The sequence below is a fragment of the Equus przewalskii genome, chromosome 3, assembly GCF_037783145.1.
Source record: "Equus przewalskii isolate Varuska chromosome 3, EquPr2, whole genome shotgun sequence".
In the NCBI taxonomy this organism is placed as follows: Eukaryota; Metazoa; Chordata; class Mammalia; order Perissodactyla; family Equidae; genus Equus; species Equus przewalskii.
The window spans coordinates 47166597-47182022 of NC_091833.1; the positions used below are offsets into that span (position 1 = coordinate 47166597).

At 36.7% G+C, this 15426-nt stretch overlaps 1 protein-coding gene across 5 annotated transcripts in view; it reads right to left on the reverse strand.

Annotated features, from left to right (window-relative positions):
- The window catches only part of CCSER1 (coiled-coil serine rich protein 1), a 1207616-nt gene that overhangs the window by 543281 nt on the left and 648909 nt on the right, over window positions 1-15426 (reverse strand). The gene's annotated exons all lie outside the window — the stretch shown is intronic.

The following is a 15426-nucleotide window of genomic DNA, read 5'->3' on the forward strand; positions in this document are numbered from 1 at the left end:
GAGAGGCAGACGGGATGAAACTCGAAAAGGAACTCAGATCAGAAGCCCAAGCTACTGCCAGAGATGCTAGACAAGCTCGTAAAACGCTCAAGATTGCTTAAGATTTCTCAGAGTATTTCGACCAAGAATGACTGGACTTTTGCTCAGTCTTGTAAACAACAAAAAAAGGATGAATCTTCAGCAGGTTTTAGAACTAGATTAGAAGCTTTACTTCTGAGGCACTCAGGTTTTGCCGAAATAACTCCCTCAAATCACCCTGCTCTCACAGGCCGCTTTAAGGGCAGCATCTTCCCAGATCTTCCCAGTATGATCCAGAATAATAGATAGGAATGGGAAGTCATGATTACTGATGAAGTTTGTATTCTGGCTGAACATTTTGAACATACTTCAGAATTAGAAAAGAGAAGCAAAGCCACCAAACTCATGGCCCTCCAGCCCCAAAAGTTACCAGGGCCTCAGCCAACAAACAAGCTACCTTAACATTTTAAACCTCAAGGGGCCTGACCTAAACAATCCTGGCTGCCAGGCCCACATCACATCTGTAAACAGATGGACACTGGAAAAGAAACTGTTCCCAAAGAAAGCAAACAAATGCTGAACCTCGTCCTTCACATTTCCAAAAATCCCTGTGATGGGGCTCTGAGAGAAACATACAAAAGCTACTCCTGTATCCCTCTAAATGAACACGGTGAAATTCAAACAAAAATAAATGGAGAAACAGGTACAGCTTTAGTAGACACAGGTACAACCTTATCTATGTTAAATCCCACCTTTTAAAGCAACCTATCCCTTGGGGTGAAAAGCAATACAAAATAGTGGAGGCGGAGATTTCAAATAAGATATGACAAGAATACTTATCAAAACTGGTTCAGATGACCCTAGGACCAATCTCTGACAATCACACCTTTCTGCTTTGTGATTCAACCTCTGTGAATTTAATCAGCTGAAATCTTTTATCCAAATTACATGGGCACATGACGTTCACTCCAGATGGAGAAATAACCCTTGAATTTTCCGACCAACCTGAATGAGAATTATTATGTGCCCTACAACTTGCTACAGATAATATTGAAGATGAATCACCCTATGAGACTCCAGAGTTATCTGAAGTTCTGCAGACTCTCCGGCAACTTCATCAAGAGAGATCAGAAAATCAAGAGTTCTGAACCCAAAAAGTCCAAATAGACTACCGGACCTTTGCCTAAATTGCCTCAATGTCCTAGAGGCTATACAAGGACTCAACTCCATTGTTGAATCTTTAATTTCACGAGTCATTTTTCCCTTGGACTAGCCCTTGTAACACTCCCATCCTCCTAATAAAAAGCCAAATGGGAGAGGATGACAACTTGCGCAAGATCTAAGGGTGATAAATAAAATTGTGATTTCTTGTTTCCCAGTAGTATCTAATCCAAACACCTTACTATCACAGGTCCCATCAACGGCTAAATGGTTCACAGTGATAGATTTATAATAGCCAATATGTATTTGCCTTTACATGGAACAACTGGCAATAGACTTGGACCATAATGCCTCAGGGATTTACTGAAGCTCTCACCTCTTTTTCCCAAGCCCTGCATCAAAATGTAAGCACCCTACAATTCCCTCAGGGGTCCTCATTTTTACAATATGTGAACAAGCTGTTGCTACTTTCTTCCACGTAGGAAGCCTCTAAATTAGACTCAATATATTTACTCTAACAGTTGGCAAACGAGATCACAAGGCCTCAAAGGAAAAACTTCAATTTTGCAAACAGGTTGTTCACTATTTAGAACATGACTTAAGTGATCAGGGGATTTCCCTTTCTGCAAAGCATATACAATTAATACAAAACTTTCCAAAGCCTATCACACACACAAAAAAACCCAAACGACTTAGCAGGTTTTTGGGCCTGGCAGGACATTGCGGGCTTAGGGTTCCTGATTTTTCCTTGACAGCTTCCCCTCTTTATGAACGCACCAAAACCTCCACACTGGAAATCCAACCACAGGAAGACAAACACGAACAAGCAATTAGGGACCTTAAGACAGCCCTCCAAAAACCCCCAGCAGTGGGCCTACCCAACTACGAAAAAGCTTTTACCTTATTCATCCATGATAGGAATAATCAGGATGTAGGAGTTTTAACTCAAGACCACGGTGGAGAATGAGACCTATCCCATCTTGTAGCATGCAGGTGGACTCAGTAGTCGGAGCGTATCCAGAGTGTCTTCAGGCAGTCACAGCTGCAGCTAAATTAGTAGAAGCCTCAGCAGATCTGATCTCAGGACATGATGTTTATCTCCAAATACCTCACGCTGTTCAGTCTTCTAAACTCAGCGTTAATTCAATATCTTTTCTCAAGCAGACTCACTACTTATGAACTCCTACTTTAATCTCCACCTTACATATATCTTAAATGCTGCAACATTCTTAATCCAGCTACCTTACTTCCTTTATTGGGTGAGGGAGAAGAATATGACTGTGAGACAGTCACTTTCCAGTTAGTTACCCCACGTCTATATTTAAAGGATATATCCCTAAATAACCCAGATTTAATTCTATAGGTGGACTGGTCCTATACCAAGAATAAACAGGGAGAATATCAAGCTGGTTATACAGTCACTACTCAATATGAGGTCATTGAACACAGACCTCTCCCAAAATGTAATTCAGCACAACAGGGAGCACTACTTGCCTTGATCAGAGCATGCATAACTGCTCAAGAAAAATCAGTTAACAGTTACACTGATAGCCTCTGTGCCTTTGTCATGGTACATGATTTTGCAATATTATGTAAACAAAGATGTCTTCTAACTTCAAGCAGCACTCCCAATAAAAATGGAGTACAAGTAAAAGAGCTCATCACCTTTCTACTCTCCTCTAAACCCACTATAACTAAGACTGGGCTCACACTAAAAGAACGTAGCCCAAATACCAGGAAAATGCCTAGGCAGATTTTCATCCCGAAGCTGCTGCATACATAAAGACTAATAAAATCCACTGCATTTTTTAACTCAAATTCTAACATCACAGGTCATCATTTCACAACAAACTACTTCCCCTCCTGGGAACAGAATTACTGGAAATCGAAGGGTTGTAAATTCAATAAGACCTCAAGCTCTGGGAAAGTGAGGATGAGCTACCTGGTTCTCCCAGAGTCCCTCAAGGTGCCCCCTACCCTATACCTTGCATTCCATGACAAACCATGGAACTGGTACAAGGATCCAAATTAGGGGACACTAGGGGTGGGGAAATTGCCATAAGGCTTCACCTAAAGTTTTTAATTGGTGCACAACCTGTCAAAACTCATAATCCTGGTAAAACCATCCAAGCTTCATGGGGAATAACTCTGCCCCTGACAGGACTATTTGAACATTTGCATCCGTATTTCATTCAGTTGTTCCTGGCACAAGGTTATCAATATGTACTAGTCATTATTTCCTTGTTTTCTGGATGGGTTGAGGCCTTTCTCTGATAGAAAGGCTGATGCCCTTACTGTTATAAAAAAAAAAACACTTTAGAACATGTTATCCCAACTTGGGGCATACCTAGAGAAATTTCCAGTGACCATGGGACCCATTTCACTGGACAAATTGTACAGGCCCTCAATAAGATTCTCCATACCACATGGCATTACCATTGTACCTTCCATTCTCTGTCATCAGGAAAAGCTGAAAGAACCAACGGTATCCTCCAACTTGAACTATCAAAGTTTTTAGAATCCATAGGACTGCCATGGCCCAAAGTTTTACCTTTAGCCTGACTTGCTATACAAAGTACACCTTTTGGTAATTGATCACAAATTGATTCCATATGAAATTACCACAGGAAGGCCCATGTCTCTCATGGGTCTCATGCCCCCTTGTGCCCCTCATGTTGACACTTCTCTCATTTATCCCGAAATGGTACAATATTATGAATTTCTTATGCATTAGGCCAAGGCATATTCCCAACAGGTTAAAAAAGCCTTCCCTCATATAGATTCCATAAACTTTCCTTCCCACACCCTGGAACCTGGGAACTTGGGTCTTCTGGAAGAGACATCGGAAAATATCTGCCCTCAGGCCACAGTGGAAGGGACCCTATCAAGTGCTCCTCACCACCAATACAGCAGTCAAGCTTCAGGGCGTCAGATCCCGGATCCATATCTCTCAACTGAAGAGAGTACCACCAATTCCTGGACTTGCATTCCCACCACCGGCCTTAGTCTCAAGCTTACTAGGATGAGAAATCACTGACATCACAAAGCAGACTGCTTCCACCCAAGACACCAGATCAAGACCTCATACTTCAACCTCAAACATGATACCCTTTCTTTTTCTCTTTCTTTCCTTTACTCTGGCACTGGCCTGGAAAGATAATGATGTTATCAGTATCTCCCAGGCCATTGCTAAGGGGAGTAGCTTTTCAGACTGTTGGATTTTTCATCAAAAACTCTGATTTGTCCATGATGTTAAAGACATCCGGGTCTTCCCTGTGACCAATTTTTCTTCCATTCCCAATGTCACCATAAACTACAATCATCTCCCTTAGAAGTCACTTGTAGAGTGGAAATTTTACAGCCAGAGCATCCAGTGCCTTGCTTTAACCTTTGTCCAGTCACAAATGTACGAACTCAGACAGATAGGAATTCCTTTAAAATCATCAGTATGTTCTCACCACCATAATCTTATGATTATCTAAATACCAACTGCCCTTGGCCTGGAACTGCAAATTGTTCCATAAGTATCCATATCCATAAAGAGTTTAGAAGTTCCTTTTATTTTAGAAAACAAATTATCTTCCCAAATGCAATGAAAATGTAACCGATCCATGGCTTAATTGGTCAAATGAAAAAATCCCAGCAAATGAATCTATTAATACTACTACTTTAACAGGAGCAGTGTGTGGCCAAGCAGGGTTTCCTTTTGTCTATGGCAGTTTTAAAGAAAAACATTCTTGGGCCTATGAATGCCTAGATGGCAGGTGTTTAACCAGATAGTGCCTTTTGGGTTATCTAACTGTACCCCTGTCTGTCCACAACCAGACTTCTCTCTGGTCAACTTTTCTCAATTTGCTTTATCGAACCAAACAGGAATGACCAAGAGGCATTCATAATATAAAATGTGCTTCCTTTGGCAGATCCCTACTCCCCTGAGTAGGAGTAAGTGTAAATGAGGCTATGATTGGGAACCTCTCTCTGACTCTTGAAGATACTGCTGAATTAGCTGCTAAAGCACTAGCTGCCCAACAAAAATCTCTAGACTCTCTGGTCAAAGTTGTTCTTGATGATAGGATATGCCTTGATTTTCTTTTAGCTGATCAAGAAGGTGTCTATGCTGTGGCCGACATCACTTGCTGCACTTGGATTAACACTTTTGGGGAAGTTGAGACAGCTACATAAGATCACTGAACAAGCCACTTTGCTTAAGAAAGTGATTCCTTTAATGGGGTCTTTCTTTGATCTATTTGATTTGAGGTAGTTTGGATCATGGGGACTGTGGCTTCAGAGAGCCCTTCAAACGTTAGGTATTATTCTGCACAGAGTAATTCTAACAGTCTCCCTGGTGCACTGGGTTCTCTCAAAGGCTTCACATGCATGCAAGCAGCTGCTGGTGACAAGACAAACGATCTCCCTTTCCCCAGAACGTAAAATCAAGGTGAAGAAAATGGCCAACTCAGGGATGGAGACCTCAATACCCTCACCTATAAATTCCAGTTGGAGATCCAAGCTGACTCCAACATCAACAAAAAGCAGCAGTCAAGTGGTGCTATTACTTTAAATTTTGATCTATACTCTCTTTACAACTGTACAACTCAGTACAACTGAGATTATTGACCAAAAGGGGAAATTGAGGAAGGAAACTTGTGACTCACAAAATGGAGGCTGTTCCAGTGGCCTGGCCCACATCACAAATCTCAACCTAAGTCAACCTACACTTACGGGAAATGCGTCACTGTCTAGGAAACCCCACATACAGCAGTCACAGTCCCCCTGCTCAGACTGACTAGCTCACCTTCCTCTAGAAGACAGGACCTGCTAGCCTTACCAGGAAATCCCCGACCTCCCAGCCGATCATGCCCTGTTTCAAGTGGCTGCTTCTAATGTTCCATAATACTCACTCTCGCCCAAAATCCCTCAGGAAGAGCACTCCACCGCTTGTGAGGAACTGTACTCCCTTAATCCAAATTTGTTACTAAATTGTATTATTTTTGTCATTTGACAAGTGTATTTTAAGCCTCCTAACCTTCGTATATTAATAAAATCCTAAGTCAGATCTACCTTTTAATAATTCTAAAAAATGTTAGTAAAATGAAGGGAAAAATATCATAACAGGCTAAATATGTTCAGAGACACAAATGTCACCAAAATATATGATACTAACATTTTTCTTACCACAAAAGTTTATAATATTTTAGTACTTGTCACGTAGTGAGGACAAAAAAGCCCCAATACTTCTCTATCATTTTCAGCTAGCAGAACATGGAGAGTATTGCAAGGAAATATTAAAGCTCAACTAATGAGAATAAATGGTTCCCTGTGACTACTCTGTAGGGACAACAATAATTTGAAAGATACAATTCTGTCATTATTAACCACTCTGGGGATACTGTAAATTAAGAAAATCAGTTACAAAATATTAATCATCTTGGGTTTTAAAATCTTAGGTCAAATTAGAAAGAAAATCCTCCAATATTTAATATTTATTTTTAATTATACTTTGAAAGAAAAGTGCCTTGAATACTTTGTTTCCTCAGAAATTTCCAAGTTATTTTACTTTCTGCGGAAGTAGTACTCGAAATTAAATACGTTGTACAAACATAATTTTGCATTCATTATAGCAGTGTTAGAGAGTTTGCTTCCTTAAATAATACATTTTTGCACTGAAATTTACAAATTTATTATTATAAAGGCACACATGTTCATTGCAAAACGTGAGAAAAAGAGATAAGCAGAAATAAGGAACTAAAGCACCACATTCCTACCAAATCAGAGATGATCACATCAACTTTTATGTATTCATTTTCACATTTTTTCTACCGAAATGAGACCATGCAGTACTTTCTGTTTTTTAAATTACTGTACTTGCTGCCCTTTTTTGTTTTTTTTTTTCCATTTAATGACTTTCAACTTTCCAAGTCAATGCATTTTCGTCTTATCTAATAGGTATCTTTATTCAAATTTCTTCAAATGTCCTTCAAATACATGTTACTGCTGGACTGCCCAACCCAAGATTTAGTCCTGGACCATGCACATATCTGAATGTAACGGCATTTAAATCTTCCTTATAATTTTTTTTTATTTGGATAGCCTTTCCTTTTACTGGGAAAACTTCTAAGCCTACAGAAAAATAGAAAAACTGGTACCATTAGCTATCCCCTAGATTTGGTAATTAAGAGTCACCATAGTTGCTTTTGTGTTTCTCCTCTCTCTCCCTCCAGCCTTGTCTATAAACACACGTACATATATTATATACACACATTACATTTGTCAGTGTCTCTTTAATCTCTTTAATCATGATAATCCCCAATTTTTAATAGCACTTTCTTAGTACCATGTAGTTGTCTCAGAATACTGCACATTCGGACTTTGTGTGATTGTTGACTCACGGTATTATTTTACACGTCCATCCACCTCCTGTGTTTCCTGTAGACTGAAAGTGAGTCCCGTAAACTGGAACTGTTTCAGGTTAGATGTTTCTGACTACTGCTTTAGACTCTTTCAGTGGGCAGAGCTAGGAAACAGTCTTCAACTAGTAAATTATGAGATCATGTTGATAGTTTCTATTTGAATACTATATTACAGTTTTTTCCTTCAACTTATCAAATTTTTAATTAATTAATTAATTAATTTTTGCAGTGGAAGTTTCTCCCTCTGCTAACATCTGTTGCCCATCTTCCTCGTTTTTGCATCTTTTCCCCCACCAGAGCCCCAGTACATAGCTGTGTACAGTTGTACGTTCTTCTGGTTCTTCTATGTGAGCTGCTGCCACAGCATGGCTACTTGATAGACTAGTGGCGTGGTTCTGCACCCAGGAACCAAACCGTTCAGGCCGCTGAAGCAGAGTGTGCCAAACTTTAACCACTAGTCCATCAGGGCTGGCTCAACCTTTTTTGTAATTTTCATAGTTATATTTCTTTTCTCTCATCCTGAAATACCTGGGTACTAATAACGTTTGATTTCTTTATTAGTTGAATTTTACACTGTATATAACTTCAAAATTATTATATTAGTAGTAATATAATTTTACTACTGAGTCAAGTTTTAGATTTTTTGCAGTTCTCTTTGTCCTTAGACTGCTATAGCCAACTAAGAATGTACAACCAGATAAATGGGTTCCAAATCACTTTTTAATTTTTTTTCTCTGTAGTTGTGATACCAATTTGATGTACTGCTATCTAAGTAGATTTTAATCTTTTAGTTTTCTTTTTTGCCATGAAAACTATATTAAAATATATCCTTAAAAAAATTCTCACTTTATTGTCATCTCTTCCACACTATTCTATACTTCTCTCTTGCATTTCTTTATAGGTAAACATTTTTATTATTCTGTCTTTCTCTGTTATCTATACATATACAACATATTACAAAAATGTAATACTATGTAACTCTTTCACATCTTGATTGTTTCACTTACTAATAGAGTCTAGAGATTACCCCATCTCAGAACACCGATGTTTCCTCTTTTTCGGCTTTACAACCCTCCATTTTGAGAATGAGCCGTTATCAAACAGCCCCACATTGATGGACATTAGCGTTGCTTCTCATCTTTAGCTATTACAAATAATGTCCATAAAGGAAAATCTCGTGGAGATGATATTTGGTATATATGAATGGGTATGTTCCAGATAGACTTCTAGAGCTAGCATTGCTGGATGGAGGATAAAACCATATACAATTTTGTTAGAGTTTTCAAAATTCCCCTCTATAGGGGATTGTCCCATATGGTAACGCTGTTCTTTAAAAGACTTTAAAAAAAACTTAAAAAGAAATGTGAAAAATGCTTAAACTGTTTACATGATTGAATAACATTCAGTCATTTAAATAATGAAATAAAAACATTTATTAAGTTAAAGTAAAATAATATTCATTATATTTGAAATGCCAAAAATGTAACTATATATGTTTATGTACATGTATTACATTTATAGATAATTATTCAGTGTCTATATGTTTTAAAAGACTAAAAAACCAAGATGGAGGAAAAACATTTTTAAAAGAGTAGAAAATACATACATGCACACTAAGTAATTTTCATATATTTTTATGATTTACATTAAGTTCCTTTTAGTTTCATATTTCTTAAGCCCCAATAGTAAATCATTACTGATGTTCTCTCAAAGAAGAAAAGTTAATCCTTTCAGACTCAATTAGGGTTTGTAGCAACTTACCCATATATTAAGAGACTTCTAAGTAGCATTTTTGGAACAATATTAAGTATTTATTATCATCTGAAAAGTTGAAAAACACTATATTTCCAATTCTACATTAGTCTTTTCACAGGCTTACAAAATAAAAAATTCATCAATTTTTAAGTTATACTTTCACACTGTAAGAAAATGATGAACCTGTTTAGTTTTCTTTCTGAAAATTACTCTGTATTAGACTATACCTTAACAAATTTTCCTTTAATTTGATGGCTTAAATCCAAATCTATAAATGCACTTATTAGCAGAAAAACCATAAAATAATGACAAATCTGAAGTAATTCTGATATGTAAAGAACTTTGACTCTTTCAGTACTCTGAATTGTAAATTACACTCTTTTGGTATAAACTTTCTCTATAGTAATTCAGCTTTATAAATTTAAAATTCTAATTACCATCTTAACAATGTGGCATCACGTCAGAGTATAATTTCTTGGTATTCTCACTTTACAAAGCACAAGGTTAATGTTACATGTGGCTCTCTTTTAGGAAGCTTTCTGTAATGCAATATTCTGAAAATTCCTATTCCTTTGCCTGTTTCGTATGAAGCCAAACATTTATGGAACTTTTTTTTCTTGAGCTTTCTGCTATTATTTATGAGCTATAAAAACACTTTACATCTTTATTTTGAAACATTAATAATCTAATATTTTAATGTCTTTTTCGCTTTAAAATTATTTTTTTTTTTTTTAAAGCCCCCCAGTACATAGTTGTATACTTCTCGTTGTGGGTTCTTCTAGTTGTGGTATGTGGGACGCTGCCTCAGCGTGGTTTGATGAGCAGTGCCATGTCCGCGCCCAGGATTCGAACCAACGAAACACTGGGCCGCCTGCAGCGGAGCGCGCGAACTTAACCACTCGGCCACGGGGCCAGCCCCTAAAATTACCAGTTCTTTAACTGACAGAAGATATAAGCTAGTGAGGGGGAGCAGAATTTGACGCCCCAAAATATGCCTCAGGCATAGGATTATCTTGAGCTAGTTATTTTTAAGAAACTGCAGACATAGGAGAAGTTCTGAAAACTAACTAAAAGTTACCCTTTTGTAAGAAACATTTATATTTTTAAGGGAAATCTCCATTTGTCAGGGTGTCACCCTCTGTACCGGGAAGAGAAGGATGACTCTAAATCTCTAGAAACTCTTACCAATGGAGAAGGCATCAAGTGAAATCTGCATCAAAACTTTACCCTTGTTGACTGTACTTTTCCTGGTAACCTCCCATAATTGACTCCATCTTAACAATGGGATGTTTAAAAGCTATTTTTCAGGGGCAGCGAGCTAGCCAGGAGTGTGTGCAGAAGAGAAAATTTTGATCTACCGATCCCAAAGTCTTCCTGCCAGTGCTTCCACACACAGCTCACCCTCCCTGATGCCTTAAACCTTCCTTCATATTCTGGAGCGGGGAGACAGAGTTGAGAGCCTGTCCTTCTGTCTCCTTATCAATCAATTGTGTAATAAACTGCTCCTTCTTTCCAAGACTAGTGTGCCATGGTATTGGCTTCTGTGCGCATTGGGTGGCCAACGCTTGCTTGGTAACAGAAAAGCAAACGTAATTCACACAGCATGGCTGATTCTACCCAGCTTTCTTCCTGGTGCTTATGCTAAGTGAATATGATCTGATAGGCCTGAGGTGGCTGTCCCTTCACTCGTCTGTGTTCCTCAAGTGTGTCTCTCGATTCACTGGGATTGATTCTAGTATTTAATGGTACAGAATGCATTTTTTTTCATACTGCATGGCCTCTAAATGAAGCCAATAATTCTTATCTAGGGCTGCAGCAAAGACCAAGCAATTTGCTCTTATTTGACTGAGGGTCTTCGAGGAGTTTTCAAGGAGCACGTCACAAAAACATTTCTGACTCAATGTGATTTTCCCCTCACTTCCTTCAAGTCTCACATCTTACCCTCAGACCTGCCCAGATCACTCCCTTTAAAATTTCTGACCACAGCCTGACCCACCCCTGCATTCACAAATATCCTTCCCCTGTGCTAGCTTGTTTTTTTTGTTTTGTTTTGTTTTGTTTTCCAGGAAGATTAGCCCTGAGCTAACATCCACCACCAATCCTCCTCTTTCTGCTGAGGAAGATTAGCCCTGAGCCAACATCGGTGCCCATCACCCTCTACTTTATATGTGGGACTCCTGCCACAGCATGGCTTGCCAACCTGCGCATAGGTCCACACCTGGGATCCAGGATCCAAACCGGTGAACCCTGGGCTGCCAAAGCAGAACCTGCAAACTCAACCACTGTGCAACTGGGCTGGACGCTGCTAGCTTTCTTTTTTACATTGCGCTTAGAACCTCCTAATGTACTATATAATTCACTTATGATATTTATTGTTTATTGGAAGTATGCCTTCACAAAACGCAAGCTTCATAGGGAGTATTTGTTGTTTGATTCAAGGATGTTTTCCAAGTACCTAGAACAGGGCCTGGCTTCCAGGGGGCACTTAGTAGTATTTGTTGAATGAATGCAGGTATGGATTTTCAAGAGTGGTGCCCTTAGAACGTCACCACTGGATAAGCTGTGACTCCTCCATTATATGTTAATAAGCCCTTGTGGCAGATAATCATGTTTCCTGTAAGTGTTTTTAATCCATGTTCTTGTCTGAGCGTTATCCTTAATGTAATACAGAAAGTTGTAGTTAAAAAAAAACTTGGAATATATCATCTAGTTTTTAAATGATTTTTTTAATTTGTAAAAATAAACAGAAATAACTAAGATAAGGAAATATGAATTAATGAAGCAGGAGGGAGAAGGCACATTAAAAAAAAGACAATCTTCTGTAGAAACCAGAAGAACAAAAAAAGTTATCCACAAAGATGTCAAATTAATAAAAGTACCTGAATTTTCTCAGTGTCAGAATATGATATCTTCACTGCAGCATTTTGGCTATTCATTCTCAATTATTTTAACCAAAATGTTATTTGCAGTAGTTCAAACTATAAAATATTTACAGATAGCATGTGTGTTATGTTGAAGCATCTATTTATATAGTTTGTATCATCAGAAGAATCTTCTCTTCCTCTAAATGTAATCTCATCGGCAACATTGCTACTTGACTACATCTATTCATCTTCTATCCTGTTTTAATAACACAAGTGACACCTAAGAAATTATTCTTTGATCTTTCAATAAACTAAGCCTGTGTAGACAGAGGAAGGTGAAAGAGGTTAAATTGGCATTGATTACTGAAGACACATTCATCATTTATTTAACAGTCTTCCTCATCACAAGAACTATTGTGTTTATAAGCTCTTGTTGATACACTCTGAATTTATTTTTCAAATAATCCTTGCCATGTGCATTAGGAATCAGAGCACATTGTACGCTAACATTAGTTTCAAGTCTCCTGATACAACTGATGTAGGAAAGAAGTAGTTTATTGTACAAACCTTTGAACTTAATGACTCTAGTGGATTTTTGGAAATTTGTTTTAAGAGTTTTCATTATAATTAATGTCTTCTGGGGATTCTATTTCTTATCTTAAGCAAAATGTGTAGCAACAGTTATCTTTTCAAGGAAATTATATTAATGGATACTTGTAGTCTCTTACATTCTGACATTCACATCATTGAAACATGATCTGTAATGATCCGTAAAGAACAATTGTGGCTAATATTGACAACTTTAGGAAAAAAGCAAGAGAGTATAAGAATCATCCATAACGTACAAAATTTCTACAAGATTTTTCCTTATTTTTTTCTGACAAATACTACTGCAAATTATAAATAGATATAGTTTATATATGTGGGTATTGAACAATTAAAATAATGTCAGACTCTACTTCCTGAGAAAAATGTGCAAAAATATTATAAATCAAAGGATAATAAATGATTATTATTACATATTAAAATGTGGAAAAATATTTATATATAGATAGTGAAAAGTATAGAACATATCCCAGTCATGGAAAAAAATCACACTATTGATGAATCATATATTCCAAAGAGTCACACAATTCATCATATTTAAAATGCTTTACTTATTTTTAATTTATTTAAAATACTTCCCACCCCAGTGTTTTCCATACAAAACACCCTAAAGTTTATTACTACAGTTCCATCTAATTACTGGAGTAAGGTTTGATATGCATATCTTCTTAATTAGGTTACTGATTCTGATGATTATGGCCTAGACTACATCACTAGTATGAAACATGAAATCTTCAGAGCAGAGTATTATTCCATGCTAATGACAACCCAAATCATAACGGACACTTGTACAAGAGGATCCTTTAAGGACTTACCACCAATAAATTATTATTCTTTATCCTTAATTCAATCCAGTAAAACATGTTAAGCTCTCACTATCATATATGAAAAGAAGCTACGAACAAGGAAGATTTAATAAGGATTAACTATGTGCATGGCTTTATTTTTTAGGTTTATTTACACATTTAGAGAACTAAATAGTTTGATATAGGAAATTTTGTAGAAACAAGAATATTATGGGGCATAGAGAGGCCAGTACATAAGAGGCTGCTGGGAGCTACAGCCTCGTTGTCTCCCCACAGGCACCATTCATTTCTCAGCAACCACTTTTCACAGCAGTCACTGACAGTGCTATAGATCTCTTACATTCTATACGTACAGTCAGCCATTTAGAAATTTAGAATTCAGTCTCCCAAACAGCATTTCCCTAAATTGAGTAAAATGGAATATTTGAATCCAAATGCATAAGTGTTTTCCCTTTTCCTTGTTTTAAAAATACCTTACTTTTAATAATAGACTAGACTTCCACAAAGATCATGTGGTAGTGAGCAAGTGACTTCACTTTTCTGGAACTCAGCTAATTTATTTGAAAGTAAATTTGGGTTTGGAAGTAGGTGGATTCAGAGCTAACTTGTAGCTTGTATGTTATATGATTTTGTTGTGTTTGAATAAGATTTAATGGGAACTGTGGATTTATTACTTGTTGGACAGTTCTGTGCCTTGCTGATTTAAAAATACATATATTATTATTTGTAAAATACAACCTGGGTTTATATCCTAGGGACTGATACACAAATAACATGTACTGAAAAATTTTTAAACAGAAAAAAAGATTCCCCCAAAAGATATCAATATTGAAATACTTGTGGTAAAATCTCTTTGAACTTAATAAAAATCATTTCTTTTAAAAAAATATGAAGCATTAATGTCATTTAAATAATATATAACATTGATATTCAGGAAGTATTATAGTCACAATGTTGGTATTGGAATATTTAGGTATCCAGAATAAACACACATTAAAATGAGTGTAACAGAAAAATTCAAAAGAAAAGCATAGCTTTTAATGCTTTTTAAGCTAAAAAATAATGTATATAAACATCTGGAAACAATTTCTGATAGAATTCAAAACTTTGTTTCCTAAAAGAGACAAGAAGCTTTATATAAAGTATATTAATCTACTTTGCAAGGCAACACAAAAATAACATTCATATTTATATCACGAGAACCTACAGATAAACATACATTTTATCATTATACACCTTCATAAAACAACTTAAAATGATCTCTATTCTATTTACATTTGTCAAGAAAGTGATAAAATATCAAGAAAAGTTTTTAAAAAGAAGAGGGAGTCCTCACAAATGTTAAGTACAAGATAAAGAAGCTAATTCCTTTATTTTTTCATCAAAAGGAAATTTAAAGTCATGAACTTAGGCACAATGAAAATTTCATAGCTCGTTTAAGGTAGGTATTTGAATCAAAGTTATCCAAAAATCGTCCAGAAGCAATCTTGTATTAAAGCATGTTTTACAATCCTATTTTGATAATTCAACAAGTATTTCATCCTAAGAAAAAATGCTAACTTCCAATTAAATTACTTTCTGCAGCCTGCTCTGAAGCCCAAGAGCTGAAATATTATTGCAAATTTCTCTACAAAGTTGTTTTTTCTTCTATGTGCCACAATGGAAAAATCATGTGCTTGGCCTTCGGTGACTGCAAGCTTAATAACTCCATTCAACTGTTAATAAATAAATTAGTACTTCCTTAAAAATAAATTGTCCTGGTATTCTAGCATGTATCTTCCACTGTCTTCAAATTCACTAATTCAA